Here is a 15,674-nt window from a genome sequence, read left to right on the forward strand (position 1 = left end):
GTCACTCCGACATTCTTTTCATTCCCCACTTCCTCCACCGTGTCCCCTGTGCGGTATTGTGATAGGGTTGATGCTGATCACAATCCCCCAGCTCTCTGTGGTTCAGCCGGCTGTCAGACAGGAGCTGAGCGGCGTGTTGGGAACACAGGGATGTAAACGAGTGTGTGCTGGTTGATGACTGAAAGATTCACGCTTCTAGTTTGTATTTATGTATTCAAGCTGCCCTCTGCTGTTCACATTCCCCATGACAGGAGATGAAACAAAAGGAAAGTTTTGCGTCAAATCACTTCTACTGTGCCCAAAGTCTGTAAGAACAATGAGCAGCACGAACCTCGACCTTCATGCACGTTCCTTTATAGTTTATTTACTGTACTCTTGGGCTACATGTCCTTATTTAAAGGATGTTTAGAAATGATTAATTTCACTGCTTTTTCAAAGACATACATGACAAAAGCTATGAAGATGTAAGCAATCATCAATGCAGGTAGTGTGGACTTAGCTCTCCTTGTAATTTTGTTTCAGCAAATCCTTGTTTCATATCTGACACTGACAGATGAGTACAGTGAATGGCACAATTACCAGTAAAGGGTTCTGCATACGTTTTGTTTCCTTTAGTTCACCAATTCATTATTTCCTTATTTCTATTTTTATTCTGTTCATTTATGTTAATTCACTGATATGGACAATAAAGAAAAACTTTTAACAACCTTATGCTCATGTTTGTGACTGACAAAGAAATCCATCTTCACTCTTTTCTACCATATCTTTGACCTTATTGTATTAAATGATGGCTTTTTTTTTTCTTACCTGACAATTAGATTATTACATTTCAGACATGTGCAGTCTGAATCATAATAAGTTTCTGAAATTCATGTGGCCCATATGCTAACTAGGGCTACATATTTAGCCTTCACATTAACATATCATCTGAATTCAGTTACCTGACACAATTGCAGAGATCAACACAGTTGATGTGTCAGCCACATGTATGTGTTGGCTTGTAAAATCGGCTGCACTCAAAGTCAAGTGGATGCTAATGCCCCACAGACCCGTCAGTCTGATTTCCCTCATAAAGCAGGAGCACATTTTTGCAGCAGCTCTCCTTGCATCTTTTAAGAGAAAATTGTGGAGTTTAACCTCCTAATATTATCTTTCCCTTTTTTCTGTGTGCAGGGGACAGGAGTATATCCACAAGGAATTTGGCACAGTCCACACAGTCAAGACGCTGATGATCCCAAGTCTTTGACTGCTGATAAGACGGCCAATTTAACATGATTATAAACCAGTAGTAATGAATAGTAACGATTCATTAATTCAGGACATAGGACTAGACGATAATTCATATCTAACATCTACTCAGAGTTATCACTCATGATAATGATTTCATTAAATCCAGCTCAGTTTTTGGCATTATAAACATAATTGTTACACAGCAAAAAAAAAAAAAAAAAAAAAAAAAAAACAGTTTAACATCAAAATCCTAGAGTGTAAATTAAAGGATGTCTGTGCTGCATTAGAGAGGTGAGGCTGACAAATCCCTCTCTCAAAACAAATGCTGTTGACCAACACTATTATTACCTCCACACTTAATTACTTTTTGCTTTTTGGTTTAATTGCTTCAATAAAAATAATCTATAACGCTTTTTTAATTACACTTTCTGAGTGACCTTTGTAAAGAGAATTTTATTATGTGTGCACAGTAATTACCCTGTCACAGTTCAGTTAGGGGCTATTGTCTAGCTATCTTTTGCATAGCTGTTACTGGCATGACCAGCATGCCTAAATACCTATTTACTGAGCTCATAACTTTAACTCAGTAGCTGAGCACATTTGGTTTGGTTTTGTTCCAGATATTCTGTCTAAGAGGAAAAAAGCTAAACCAGCAGCTGCATGTGTGACTCTAACACATTGGAGTAATATATGTTGATGAAAAGTTTATGTGCTAATGAATTATTTGAAAGAAATAATGATTTCCCATCACAGTATTATAAGAGTCTGCAGAACAATAGCTGGTCCGCACACCGGTATGTTTTTGATGTGGAATTTGTCAGTTAATTGGTGTTTTTATGATTAGAAATAGAAAGGGGGAGGTGTGAATGATGAAATCACTTTAATTAAATGGCGGAGGAAATTGTACAATGTGTATGTTGCTAATGAGTTGCTAATACATGCACAGTAATTGTGATGTTTTGTCAGTCTTAGTAATGGCACGCATACCTAAATGTTATTGTGCCGCATAATTGCTTGTAGTTCAATTTGGTTGATCATGCAGTTGGAAAGCCACACATAAGCTGTAACTGATTTCCAACATCATCACCATCATTGGACTACTGACTGATGCTAAGTTCATGACATTCTTCTCCGTGGTTAAAATTTAAGAAATAATTTTAGTAAATACTTTCTTCAGGTAAACAGTAAACGTATTTTCTGCCATATAGCTGCTGTTAAATTAACAAAATGAGGATAAAGTAATTGTGTCATGATTATTATTGTGGCTATACACTTTCATGTGTCTCCCCTCCCCCAGTTGGAAAACCATAGACTAACCCTTTTCCTTTGTATTGGTGGCCTTGTCAGTTCTCATCCATTTCCCAGAAGCTATGGCCTCCGTGGTTCTAACAGCAGCACATCTTGAAAATCTGTATATTTTCAAGAACAGGATGAAATAAATGAAAAGTCTTGATTAATAATTTTAGTTATGTTGTAAAGAAGCCAGTATTCCACATGTTACAGTTATAAATCCCCCGTATCCTGGAACAGACATGTCAAGTGAATTTAAAACAAATATTTACATAAGAATACATTCAGTCTGCCTGTCAATGCTGCAATATATATTTTACTGAAACCTGTAGTTTTAAAACTCCAAGATTAACAGAAACACCATAAAAGCTTTAAAGTCCTTCCAAGAAATACTGAGTGACATGTGTTCATAATACATTTACACTACAAATCAGATAGATCAGTTAAGCAGTTTAGCATATCATCCTTCTGTAACACTACCTCTGACCATGTCGACAGCTGGCTTTGAGAGAAATTCTCTATTTCCACCTGTACTATAAGGATGGCCTCAGAAACCAAAAGCCTCAAAGCAGATATATCGTCCTCTGAATCTCTGAGCAAGGGCTGAGTGGGGAGCAGTGGGACAGCCTTGGGACTGGGGGCCTTCTTCACGCTGGCTTGCCAGAAAGCTGCCCAAAGCATAGACAATTAGAGGGGTCCCTGGTGCCTCTTTGCTCTCTGTGCGCCTAGTGGGCTGCTCTGCAAGGCACCAGGGGGGGGCTTGAGGAACTGACTGGGCTGGCTTGGCTGGCTGGGCCAGAGGCATAGAGCTGGGGGAGGCCTGATCTCAATAATCCCTTTGCCCCAAGAGGCTGTCACACCACTCACACTGCTGGAAGCTAGAATGGAAATGGACCGAGGGCTTTCTGAAGCTTTTATCTGCTAGAAGAGCTCATCAGGAACAGAAGACAGAGACATACAGGGAACTCACTCTGGTTCAAAAACAGAAACAAGTTGTTTGTATAAAACTGAATAGATGCCTTTGATTTGACATGTGACACTGTAAAATGTATTTCTATTAAGACATGCATGACATTTCTATTTCAAATCTGTAAAAACTGTAGACACTCTGCTTATGTAATTCTAAACACATCTTTATTTGCGCTGCCACAGAGATTAAAAGGCAGCATCAGTAGTATTTTACACACCAGAAATCTTTGCCTCTCAAGAGGTCTGAGACTCCTTTACTTAAAAGACGGAGAGAAAAAGAGCAATAACCCCGTCGCAATTCTTCTCCGCAGCCATTCTATGCTTTCATTACTCTACAATTCCTTCTTGAAATTCCCTAGACCATGTCATAATCTATTGGCCTTGTGGAGTATATATGATGTAGAATCACCTTGTTGTACAACTTAAAGTGAGCTGTCCCATATGAATATGGCCACAGTCAAAAGCATTGGCCTAATTAGACCGTCATGCCTCCGAATGTGAGCGGAAACTTAGTGCAAATGGGTAAAGGTCTTTCAGCACTGTGCCACTGGCTGTCTCAGTCCCTTAATGTATTACCACCTGCACCCTCAATCAGCACAGGAACATTTAAATGACTGCGATTCAGAGGAGACCAAGCTCCAAACTAGTGGGAAACACATGAGAGGTGATTTAAGATATTGGCTGTAATGAAGCTGACCGTTGGCAGCTCTGCTCTGAATGCGATGGGGGAAATTAGGGGCGGGAACAGGTCACAGATGTACGTATACCGGGGGCACGGCAGCAAATGAAATGCAGAGTAGAAGTCTACAGTCCAACGTGCTGTTTACTTCTTGTCAGGTAAACATCAACCACGGTGAGCTTTGGGTGTCTGTAAAAATGATATAATCAATGTTTTGTGTTTGTTTTCCAGCAGCTAGAGTATATTGCCGTGTTACCTTCCTATCACCTCTGACTGCTCTCTTCCCCAAGACTCCAACACAAACACAGAAACAGTCTCCTTCGAGGTTGAAAATAACACTTTTTTTTAAACAGTAATATGTTTCTTTTCAATTTTTTTTCCGAGCCATGAATTACACAAAACAAACACGAAATACAATAATAACACTATAAGTCCCTGCCAGCATTAGCCAATGATAGACAGGTACTGTAGAAAGCTCAAACAAGAAGTAATGGAAGAAGGACAACCAATGGTTGGAGGTAGAACGTGAGGAGATGGAAGACAGACAACATCTGGGTACGGCTTGTCAGACTGATGGCTGCTAACTGATCCTTGTGATTGTGATTGACAGGCAATGACCACCACTCTACTGGCCCTGGCTTCTCCACACTGCTGAGCACAGCAGGTAGTGTGAAGGCTCGCTGAGATTCCCAATAAAATGGACATTACAGGGATAAACAACAGGCGGCCCTGCGGAGGTGAATGTTGGGCACGTAGCACTCCTCCATCACACAATGTACCAGGGTTCACTGACTCTGCACTGTTCTGGGATTGCAGAATATAGAGCCACACTCAGGCAAACGTCTTATTGAGAAAGTGAAAACGGCCACTGGTTCTCTCAAGAAATGCTCTTTGGTCAAACAAGAGTTCACCCAAACAGAAGAGTGGGAATCAGATACTAAAGCACTATAGTGTGCTTGCTCGAATCTACATGGAATTTGGTTCAAAACAAACACTAAAAGTCCACTTGTTTCGATATTTGACAGGTGCAGCAGTTAAAAGCATGTTTTAAATAAGTGTTTAGCGTTTGTCCTTGAAAATGGTCACATACTATTTATGTGATTTCCAAAAATGAAAGTATATGTATAATGTAGGTTACGTAAGTCTCGTCTTTATCCAGTAAATATTCCCACGAGCAATGAAAATAAAGGCTTAAAGCCATTTACATCTCTAATTTTCACATCCATTAAAGAGATGAATGCTTTGATACCATTGCAGTGTTTATCTGCGGTCTCTGGGGATTCATTAAAGTGAACACTCCCTTCAAAATATAATCTATTGCTTAATTAAACTTCCCAAATATGAAATTTGAACCCACATATCAGGAGAGACGTTACTGCTTTGTTGTTTCCTCATTTGCACAATATTTTAATGAACAAGTTGCTAAGATGTATTGCCATTTGCATGTAAATAAAGCTTTTCCTCAAGCACTTAACAGCTTTGATTTGGATTATATGTTTTTTGTGAGTGTGTGTGTGTGCGTTTGTGTGTGTGTGTGCACGCGCACGCTAGAAAAATTCAACCCCACCGACTGCTTAGTAAATTTCACAGCTTCTAGCTCTGAAGTTAGCTCTGAAGCACATCATCACAATGTGTGAAATTTTAATCAGAGATGTTGTGAAGAAACAGTGATCAGCCAACGAACATAATTAATGTCCTCTGTCATACAGATTATGATGGCAAATTTGAATGTGCAAGTGTTTTAAAGACCAAGGGGGAATGCATTAACTAAATTGCATAGCATGACATGAATGAGCCATCATGCTTTTCTGTCAGTTTATATATGCGCAGATATCCTTTATTATATAGGATGCCATTACTTTCCTTTTAATTGAACAGTGCTTTGTTTGGCACAGGCCTACTGAACTTTGCATCAGCCATGCATAAATTGTATGCATAAATTTTATGCATGGCTTCCTCCTACATGTCACAATCACAATAGATTTAAAAGGAGCAAGAAGCAACATGTGACTTGTATATTGACTACAACATAAAACAAAAATAAAATAATGTATTTACTAATATTAATTTTAAATCTTAAATCTCCAAATGCACCTTGAGTGTTTAAAATGGAAAATTATAGTACTAAGTGATTTACACGAGTGTTAATAAAACGTCTGATTGCCACATTAAGCCACAGCTTTATTGTACGAGTTGCTGTTGCCGGGACTATTTGTTTTATAATGCTCACTTGCTCATTAAAATGCAAATTGTGCATATGTTTTCATTTTCCAGTGCAATAATCCAGACTCAGATTGTTTGTCCAATCATCAACTTCACTATAAAGACAAGCAGGGGTTTAAGCGGTGCGATTGCTAAGACCAAGCACATGGGCAGACACATTCACCCACTTGCCACTGCGCCCAGACCAGAAACCTATACAGAATTTTATCATGCCACACACGCATACATAGATTAATAGTTTAAAACTCAGGCCAAAAGTACTTAAAGTACTTCAAAACTGTACTTGACTAAAGCACAATTCCAGACTCATTGTCAAGGACCAAGAGTAATGCAATTTTTTTTTTTTTTTTCTCAGAAACGTTAGATACATTTTTCCTTTAAACGGGAGGTTATACATTTGAAGAGTCCTTGCTCACAAGCTTTTTAACAGTGGAATCCAAGGCAGCAAGCAAAGCTCAGAGAGATAAAGCTGCTAAGTTTTCCCAGTGGTCACATTGTGGGTGTCGTTCATGTGTCACTAATGTGTGTATGAGAGAGAGGGAGAGAGAGAGATGCTGTAAGGAAAGACTGTACACCTGGCACCGTGCCCAACAGTTGCCAGGGCTGCACTCTCGTTTCTGTCACCAGCATTTGTTTCACAAGCCTCCTAATCAATTGGAATGCAGCCCCTGAAATAGAACTTGGAACCAGACTCAACTGCTCTATTGTGCCTGCTGGTCAATGCTCAGAGAATACCACCCGTCACTCATGTCACTTTCCAATTTCCCCCTTTAACAGTGTAAGCGGGGAGGACATCAAACAAATTTTACATTATTGGCCTGCCAGTTTGTAAGATGAGGATTCCTACTGTAGTGTACAATAATTTACTCTGGAGCTGTTTGCAGTGAGCATTCTGCCAGGTGTGTGTCCTTTTGTGTTCGGTTGACAAGCAATGTTAATGAAATCACAGCTAATGAAAGGGAGAATAAAGGGGAATTGTGAGGTTGGTTAGCTGATACTCCCAGTGAGGAGAAGTGAAGGAACTGTATTCATTCTAATTTACTTAAGACAGCACTGAGTGGGATCAGCACCCAAATACATTGTCATTAGTCCACTTGATACACTGTCAGGAGCCGAGACGTAAATGGCTAATTTCTCTCGCGCAATGGATAAACAGTGGATAAACAATCCCCAGCAGGAAATTTGAAGACTGATAGGCCATTCACTCCGTGACATGCCACTGCATCAGCCCCTGCATGTTGCCATGTGTTCCTCAACTAATCAAGGTCAGCCCGCTCCTCATTGTCTCCGTCTTAGCCTGCCAACAGATTCATCACAGGCTGGGTTAAACAGGAATAAAAGCACATTAGTGTCATGTTAGACTGATAGAGAGAAGTGCCTGGATTGGCGCTGCACAATAGTAAAAGTCTGACTGCGTATTGATTTGTGCTACATAAATCTTGTTTTCTGTCTGCGCTAGTGAATCAGTCATGACCCCTAGGGTTAACAAACATTGCTGAGGCTTTCAGCTGGCGAGTGAGCCAACAACGCCCATGCATTGCAATAGCCATGCCCCATCTTGTCATTTCTCAGCCTGCCTGGCTTTACTAATTGCTGGCAATAAACAGACAATATGATGGGGCTGAAAGAGGTGGTGGGTTTCTTGTGGTTTTTGGCTCTAACAAGGAGATTTGAGGCTCCTGCAGCCAAAAACTATCAACAATGGATGTGAATTGGTCAGCAGGAGTCTGTGAGTTACAACCTGGATTAATTGGCATAAGGGGATCCAGCATGGCTAGCGCCAGATCACATTAAGCTGATGAGATTTGACTCAGTAAACTTTCACAAAGGCAAACCTCTAGTTACAGTGACTGAATGACACTATAGCATGTAAACGTAACTACTTATCTGTTACTCGTCTACTGAAAAGACATCAGCTGCTGGAACAATACTCATTCACTGGGGAAATGAGGTCAAAACAGCTGTGTCTTTTACAAAAAGCTACTTCAAGCTTTTTCGTTGAGCTGAAAGTAGCTGAAAGTAAGAAAATACACGTACACAAGTATAATGTGTTGTGGGTCCCAAATGGCCACTTTTTGTTTTAATAAGTCATGGAGACATCATGTGTTAAATTGTTTAATCTTTCAGCTCTATATGAAATCCATTTGTTTGTGGCTTTGGAATATTACCATTGAAAAAGTAATTACATTATCACAGGTGCTATCATCATCATTTATCTTTGTGACATTTTAAGACGTGCTAAATGCCAAAGCATTCCTCAGAGGCAGGAGCTCTATCCTACATGATGTTTTTAATTATATGTTGCTTTTAATTATATGATCTTTGAATTCAAATGGTGTCTAATAAATATCTTAGGATGTAGCATATGTATAACCTTGGATATTGTTTGACAAATGAGCTCATATGCGAAATTGTTTGTTTCCATTTCATTTGAACCAAACCCGCCGGAACAAGTGATTAAGTTAATCCTATCATATTATCTAAGGACATGGGTCCTTAGAAGACATAAATGTTGATGAGTGCAACCAGCTAACAATCAGTACACCTGCTGAGAGGGAGGTCTGGTGTGTATGTTGGTGGACTGAGAGGCATAATGGAGAACGTTAAAGAGAGGGAGGATAACAGAATTAAACAGCTAGATATAGAAAAGGGGGGGTGGCGTGTCTCTGGAGCACTCCACAGTACTCGCCCTGCTGCCAGGCATGCTACACACACCAGAGACTTTATTTACCCAGCAGCCCCGAAGAGGCCTGGGCCCCAGCTCTTATTTACTCAGAGCCTGGGCAACCATCAGGTGCTGAGGGGATCTGGCCAGCAGCAAAAGCAAATACCCCAGATCAAAACCAACCATGGAGGAAGAAAGGGGCGCTCAGCCAAAGTCCTGGTCAAGCGCTAATGTTTACTCTTTGGTTTGAAGGGCTATGGATGGACTCCATTTGAAGAACTCCAAACTGACACCCCCACCCTACACCCCCTATATAAAAGCGAAAAAAATCTGATGGCTACCACTGTCTCATATCCGTATATCTAGACTACCTGCGGTAATGTGGACTTCTCTCGTCTTTTAAACCAGCACTGCCACCGGTCTTCAGGATCAGACATGGTGTCAGGGGAAAGAGAGATGAAGACGGAAAAAAAGCCCAGCTAATGACTAGCTCTTATGCATCAGTGCACTTACTAATGAGCTTCCAGGGAGAGGCTGGCAGAGCCAGAGCGAAGGCTGAGCCGGGATGTGAGAGGCCTGGGCCATCACTTCCCCGCTGTGATCCCTGCCTTCCCACTCACAAGGAGCCCCGGCTCCCAGCCACTAATGAGTGTTAGAGGGAAAGTCCAAGCTCGCGTCCACCTGCCAGCCTTCAGAGCCCAGCCTGCTGCAAGACAGTAGGGGTCAGACGCATTCCTGAGCTCTTAATAATTTACATCATATTGATTTCCTCACTGTTAGACACTCTCACCTGCATGGGCTCTCACTCCCACTTTCTCGCTCTGCGTCTCCCTCCTCTCTGAAATAAGCACATTCCGCCAGAGAGAGGAGTTCGAATGATACAAAAGCATGTAACTTTGCCCTGGCTCCAAACCAGTTAAATACAACATTCAATTTAATAGATTGTGGACAAGGTCTGTGTCAGCAGGGACAGTGGGCTCTATGTGTGTGTGTCAACTACTGGAGCATGGGCCTTGGAAATAGAAGAACTATATTGGATGTACCGTATGTTGCACATGACACGTTTCGTGCAGTAAAAACTGAAACATGTGTTTTACTTTATTTCACAGGGTGACAACAAATGACACCAATTTGCATCCTGTCCCATACTATATTTCACAACAAGGAAAGGAGAACGGAAAAGAAACATAAAAAGAAGAGTCAAACATAAAAAGAAGAGTCAAATCAAAAGGTACAAAAATGCAAGAATAAAAATAAATTATGCAGTTTGCATTCTGCTTAACCTCTAATCAAACTCCAAGAGGCGGACATTAGTATTCTTCCTTTGTCAATATGACGATCTGTATACTCAGTCCTTCAAATATTCATCAGCTTAGAACATAGAGTTTTCTTTACTGTGATTCATAATTCAAATGAATGATATGAATGTTACATAGGCATGCCACCGCCCTCCCTCTACAAGAACAACTTTCTATCATCAGTGCCACACTTAAGAATGACTTTTGACATTATCCACCTCTCTTCATTGGCGAGGCAACTTCAAAGTATACTCACTTTTCTCTGTAACACAGATGTCTCACTAATAACTAACTCCAGGAAAGTGTAGGAAAAACGTTCATGACATTCTAACACAACTGTGCGCTTTATATACATTATAATACATTTTAAAAATCTATCTATCTATCTATCTATCTATCTATCTATCTATCCCCTTTTGTCTCCATCTGAACATCATTTGTCAGATTAGGTCTCTTGCAGTCTCTGTAGTTCTCACCCTGCCTCTGGCAAGCCTAGACAGACTTATAACCTTCCTCTGTTAATTCCCTGTGTGGTAATCTAACACATACTGTGCCACAGGGTTGGTCCGTCCAGACAGGTCACTCTCTGAGCATCAGGCTGAAGCTATCCAGGATGGTAACTTTAGGCTTGAAATAAGCACCAAAATACAAGAATGCTCATGTTTGCATGGAGGTGTGATGATCCATAGGCCCGTGCGTTAGAACTGAGATGTGCTGCAAATGTCAAAAGAGTTTGTAGGTTACAATTAAAATGCAATCCAGTGATCTTATTTTAAGTGATCATATTTTTGCATTGGAACTATTGGAATTCATAAAGAGCAGTAATTAAAGGATATTCTCATTCAGTGTCGTATTTAACTCACAATAGAAAATACGAACACAATAGGTCAAACATTTCTGTCTTTTACTTTTTTATATCTTGGTCGGTACTGCCCTCTTCTGTTTTAAATATATATTGCAATCTTTGTGTGCCTCCACTCCCACTGATTTTTTAACAGCTATGGATCAGCCCAGTTACAATAGCTGAGAATAACGATAAAGTTCAAGTACAACATCACTCAGTAGAGCATAAACCCCACAGGGGAGGGAATGTTCTCAAGCTTTTTTACCCAATAGCTCAAAAAAACAATATTTTATTCTTAATATACTTCAAAAACAAAACTATCATAAGCCATATGAAGCCACAGATTTAATTAATTTGCTTTTATGCTGTGGTTCTGTGAAAAGTGAAACTTCATGTCAGATCAAAGTAATTTATATACCAATAAAAATCTGCACCAGTTCTACAGGCTGTAAGCCTCTGCTGAACTGCACTTGATTTACTTGCACAAGCATCAACCACATGGAGCCTCTGTCAGTCCTCATGACACGGACATTATGTACACTACCAGTCAAAAGTTTGAATATTTGCTTGGATTACAGCTTTGCACACTCTTGGCAGTCTCTCAGTCAGCCCCATGAGGCAGTCACCTGGAATGGTTTTACATCAATTTCTTTTTCAACAAATTTAAAGAAGTTCTCAAAGGTGTTGAGTAGTTGTTGGCTCCTTTTCATTCACTCTCTAACTCATCCCACACCATCTCAACTGAAGTTAGATCAGGGTGATTGTGGAGGCCAGGTCATCAGTTGAAGCACTTCATCACTCTCCTTCTTGGAGAAATAGCTTTTACATAATATAGAAGTGTGTTAGGAGTCACTGTCCTGTTGGACAAATGGTGGTCCCACTAAGCACAGACCACATGTGATGGCATATTGCAGCAACAGGCTGTGGTAGCCATGCTGGTTAAGTGTGTCCTCAGTTTTGACTAAGTCTCCAACAGTGTCACCAGCACCCCCACATCCTCCATGCTGCAAAATAGGAAGCACACATTCAGGAACCATCCATTTAGCATCTCTACAACTAACAACAACATTAAGAAAGCAAGAAATGTGCCAAATTCACTCTTGACAAGGCAGTCTGTACACAACTACTTGTGAACTATGTCAAGGTGTAAGCAAAGGTAAATGTAGCTAACATATTCTGGGATGTTGTTGTCCATTTATTCAATTCAAATCAAGTGCTCTTTCATACTTGTTTTACGTATTAAACCATAAGGCTGAAAATACTAAAAATAAGGGAGAATGAATGTACAAACCTTTAAAACTGCACATATTCTAGCACATATAAATCTAAATGAAAGATGAGAAATGTGATGATTGCAGTGTCTCACCATTCAGAATCACCATTATTTGGGGCTGGGTGTAATCTGTCACATTTCACATGATGATAATCACATGCTTGTGTCATGTGTGTTTGTGGTCATGTGGTACAAAAGGCTTATGGCCTGAGATATTGCATGTAGTTTACCACAGTAACCACATGATGTCAGCACAGTGGTATTTATTCCTGAATGGACTGCAATTCATCAACAATGTTCCTAACTCTCTCTAAGTCCTAACATAACTCTAAAGATCCTAATATTGCAGTTAAATGAGACTGGGGCTGAAGTTACCAGTGAAATCTAATGTGTGACTGAGAATGCACTGAATTGTCAAATAGTAAATCCCCCTAAGTTTGTGAAGTCTAAAGAGCAAGAGTCTTTTCTCAGATTTTACTGCAGGAAATGTATTTGTGTAGCTGTTTCTTTTGTGTATATCCCACACACCCAATTGTCTAAGGTATCCCAAACAACCAGGACAGGGTAAAAGTGCAACATTCAGGATATTTTTACCAGCACCTCAGCATGAGTAACTTGCTGACTCCTCATATACTATATGGAGTACATTTGTCCTCTGTACACCACCACATTAAACTTGAAATGAAACACCCAAGATGTGAGCAAAGTCAAGACTTTAAGCTTTAACTCAAGGGGTCTGACAAAAGTGTGGCATTAATCATTCAGGAATTACAGCCATTTTCACACACACACACTCTCTCTCTCTCTCTCTCTTTGGGGGGGCTCATAAATAATGAGAAAAGGGCTGTCAGGCAATTGCATGGCCACTGGTAACACCTGACAACAGCAAGGACAGATTAGACTTTGCATACCTTGTACTAGAATGATGCAAAGAGAAAAGTATGGAATAGAAAGCTCATGATCCAAAACATACCACATCAAACATGGTGGAGGCAGCGTAATGGCATGGGCATGTACAGTATGGCTGCCAATTGAACCATGTCCCTGGTGTTTATTGACTGCTGACAAAAGTATCAGGATAAATACTGTAAGTAGGGCTATAGCTTTTCACCTAATTAACCCTTAAGAACTTAAAACTGGGGGTTTGTATGTGAAAATCACTGTAACTCCTGAACAGTCAATGTCGCACTTTTATCAAACTCCTTCAATTAAAGATGAAAATCTCGACTTTGTCCAGAACTTGAGTGTTTCATTTCCAACTAATTGTGATGGTGTACAGCAGACAAGTTCCCAATGCATCATTATTATTACTTATTAACCTAACTGTACAAAAAACCCTACAGTGAGGCACTGGAAGGACATGCCTCATGTTTGTTTGTTTCTTTGGACATCAAAAGTCATGAACCTCTGTTTTTATTTTTAGCCATCACAGATAATTGCATCTGCATCATTGATACTAGAGTGGATGACAGTGAAGATCAGAGGAGTACAGTACGGCATAGGGGAATAATCATTAAAATGTGCTGGTGCAGCATGATGTACAAAAATAAAACTTTTACCTTTGGGGAAAGAAGCAAAGATAAAAAAGCTCATGCTCCCTTTTCAGAAATTTATAATTAATGATAATATAGATTACATGTATTACATTACTTTTTTATTTGTTTTGTATTTCTGACTTATATTGTACAAGAAGAAAAATCCCAAGGTCTTTGTAGGGTCTGTGTGGGTGATAATACGATACAATATGTGTTAGTGCTAGTAAGTATGTTAACAATGTTAACTGTTGAAATTTTCACATTTGAGTTGTGCTTTCTTTTCTAATACACATGTTTAAAGTGATGTATTATTATATTATGCTAAATAAGTTCCCAGTGATCTCAAATATCATATTTTGTAAAAATGAACATGTCTATATCAGCAAACTCATCCTGTAGCTAAAATAAAAGTCAGAGCCTTTATTTATTTATTTTGTTGGTACAATTATGATGTATTTTATGTATTAGAACACTAAATTAATTCACACGTAGGCAAAGTTATAATAAAACATTAAAGTGGAAAGCACCACCATGGAACAATCATGTGAACAGTAGCCAACATTGATGGAGGGAGGGGGGGTAGCAGCACATCTACTGGGGCACACCAGTTTCCATGGGAACCTCGACTAAGAGAGGGGGTAACTGAAATGAGGTAGGCACTCCACTGAGCCCTGCCAGCAGTTTGACAACAGCGGTAATGAACTCGTCTTACAACTTGTCAAAGAGATGACAATGGATGGATGTGTTCCACGCTCTGATGACATCGATTTTACAGCCGTCTTCCAGAGATTGTGTCACGGTGTCCTTTAAAGATATATTGCTAATGATTTGATATGACCGTTTTCAATTTGTATCCGTTTTTGATCACAGGCATTCTCATCTACACACATCGAGCCACAATCTGAGACATCTCTGTGCTTTGATGGGTGGATCTGACTCATCATTATTCTGCCAACTCAAATGCTACTGATGACAATGTATAAATGCAGCTAATAAGTTAGCTGTGTATTTAGATTCTTCAGTGTAAAAGATGATCAGAGTCACAGCACCAGAAAGGCACAAAAGTTGCTGTTTCAGGCTTTGAAGGTCATCAGAGTAATTTAAGATTTTAGGGTTTTAGTCCGTTTTAGATTGGAATTAGTGGAATTTTAATTATGCATAAAGGTAAATTGTTACTTGGATGGAAAGATTTCAGTGACCGTGACCCTTTTCATGTCATTCAGTATTAGAATATTATAAAACAAAGTTATAAAAGAGTGTCATTTGCTCTGAAAAACTGTCACTTCAAGTAGTTTTAAATGTAATAAGCAGGAGTGATGACTGATCCATTCTGAAAATGATAATTGGTTGATCTGTAAGAACTGATCCTGAACTTATATTGCCTATATGTTTATTTCACATTTGTGTAATCCATAAGTGTAAATTGGAGCAGCAGCAAGATCTGTGTAAGCTTCAAGTATCAGCACTATTCTACAACAATGGACATCTGACCTGCACTAGAGAAGGTTTCTGGCTTGATGATGAATCAGCAGTCGCAGCATAGTCAATGGCAAATGGCACAGCAAGTTACACAGGTGGTGGTGCACTGTCAGATGACTCTGTAGCCTATTTGTGGGTAGCAGCATATGGTGCCTTAGAGACTGTAGCATTCACATGGGACCCAGCACA

This window comes from Anabas testudineus, chromosome 21, assembly GCF_900324465.2.
Source record: "Anabas testudineus chromosome 21, fAnaTes1.2, whole genome shotgun sequence".
In the NCBI taxonomy this organism is placed as follows: domain Eukaryota; kingdom Metazoa; phylum Chordata; class Actinopteri; order Anabantiformes; family Anabantidae; genus Anabas; species Anabas testudineus.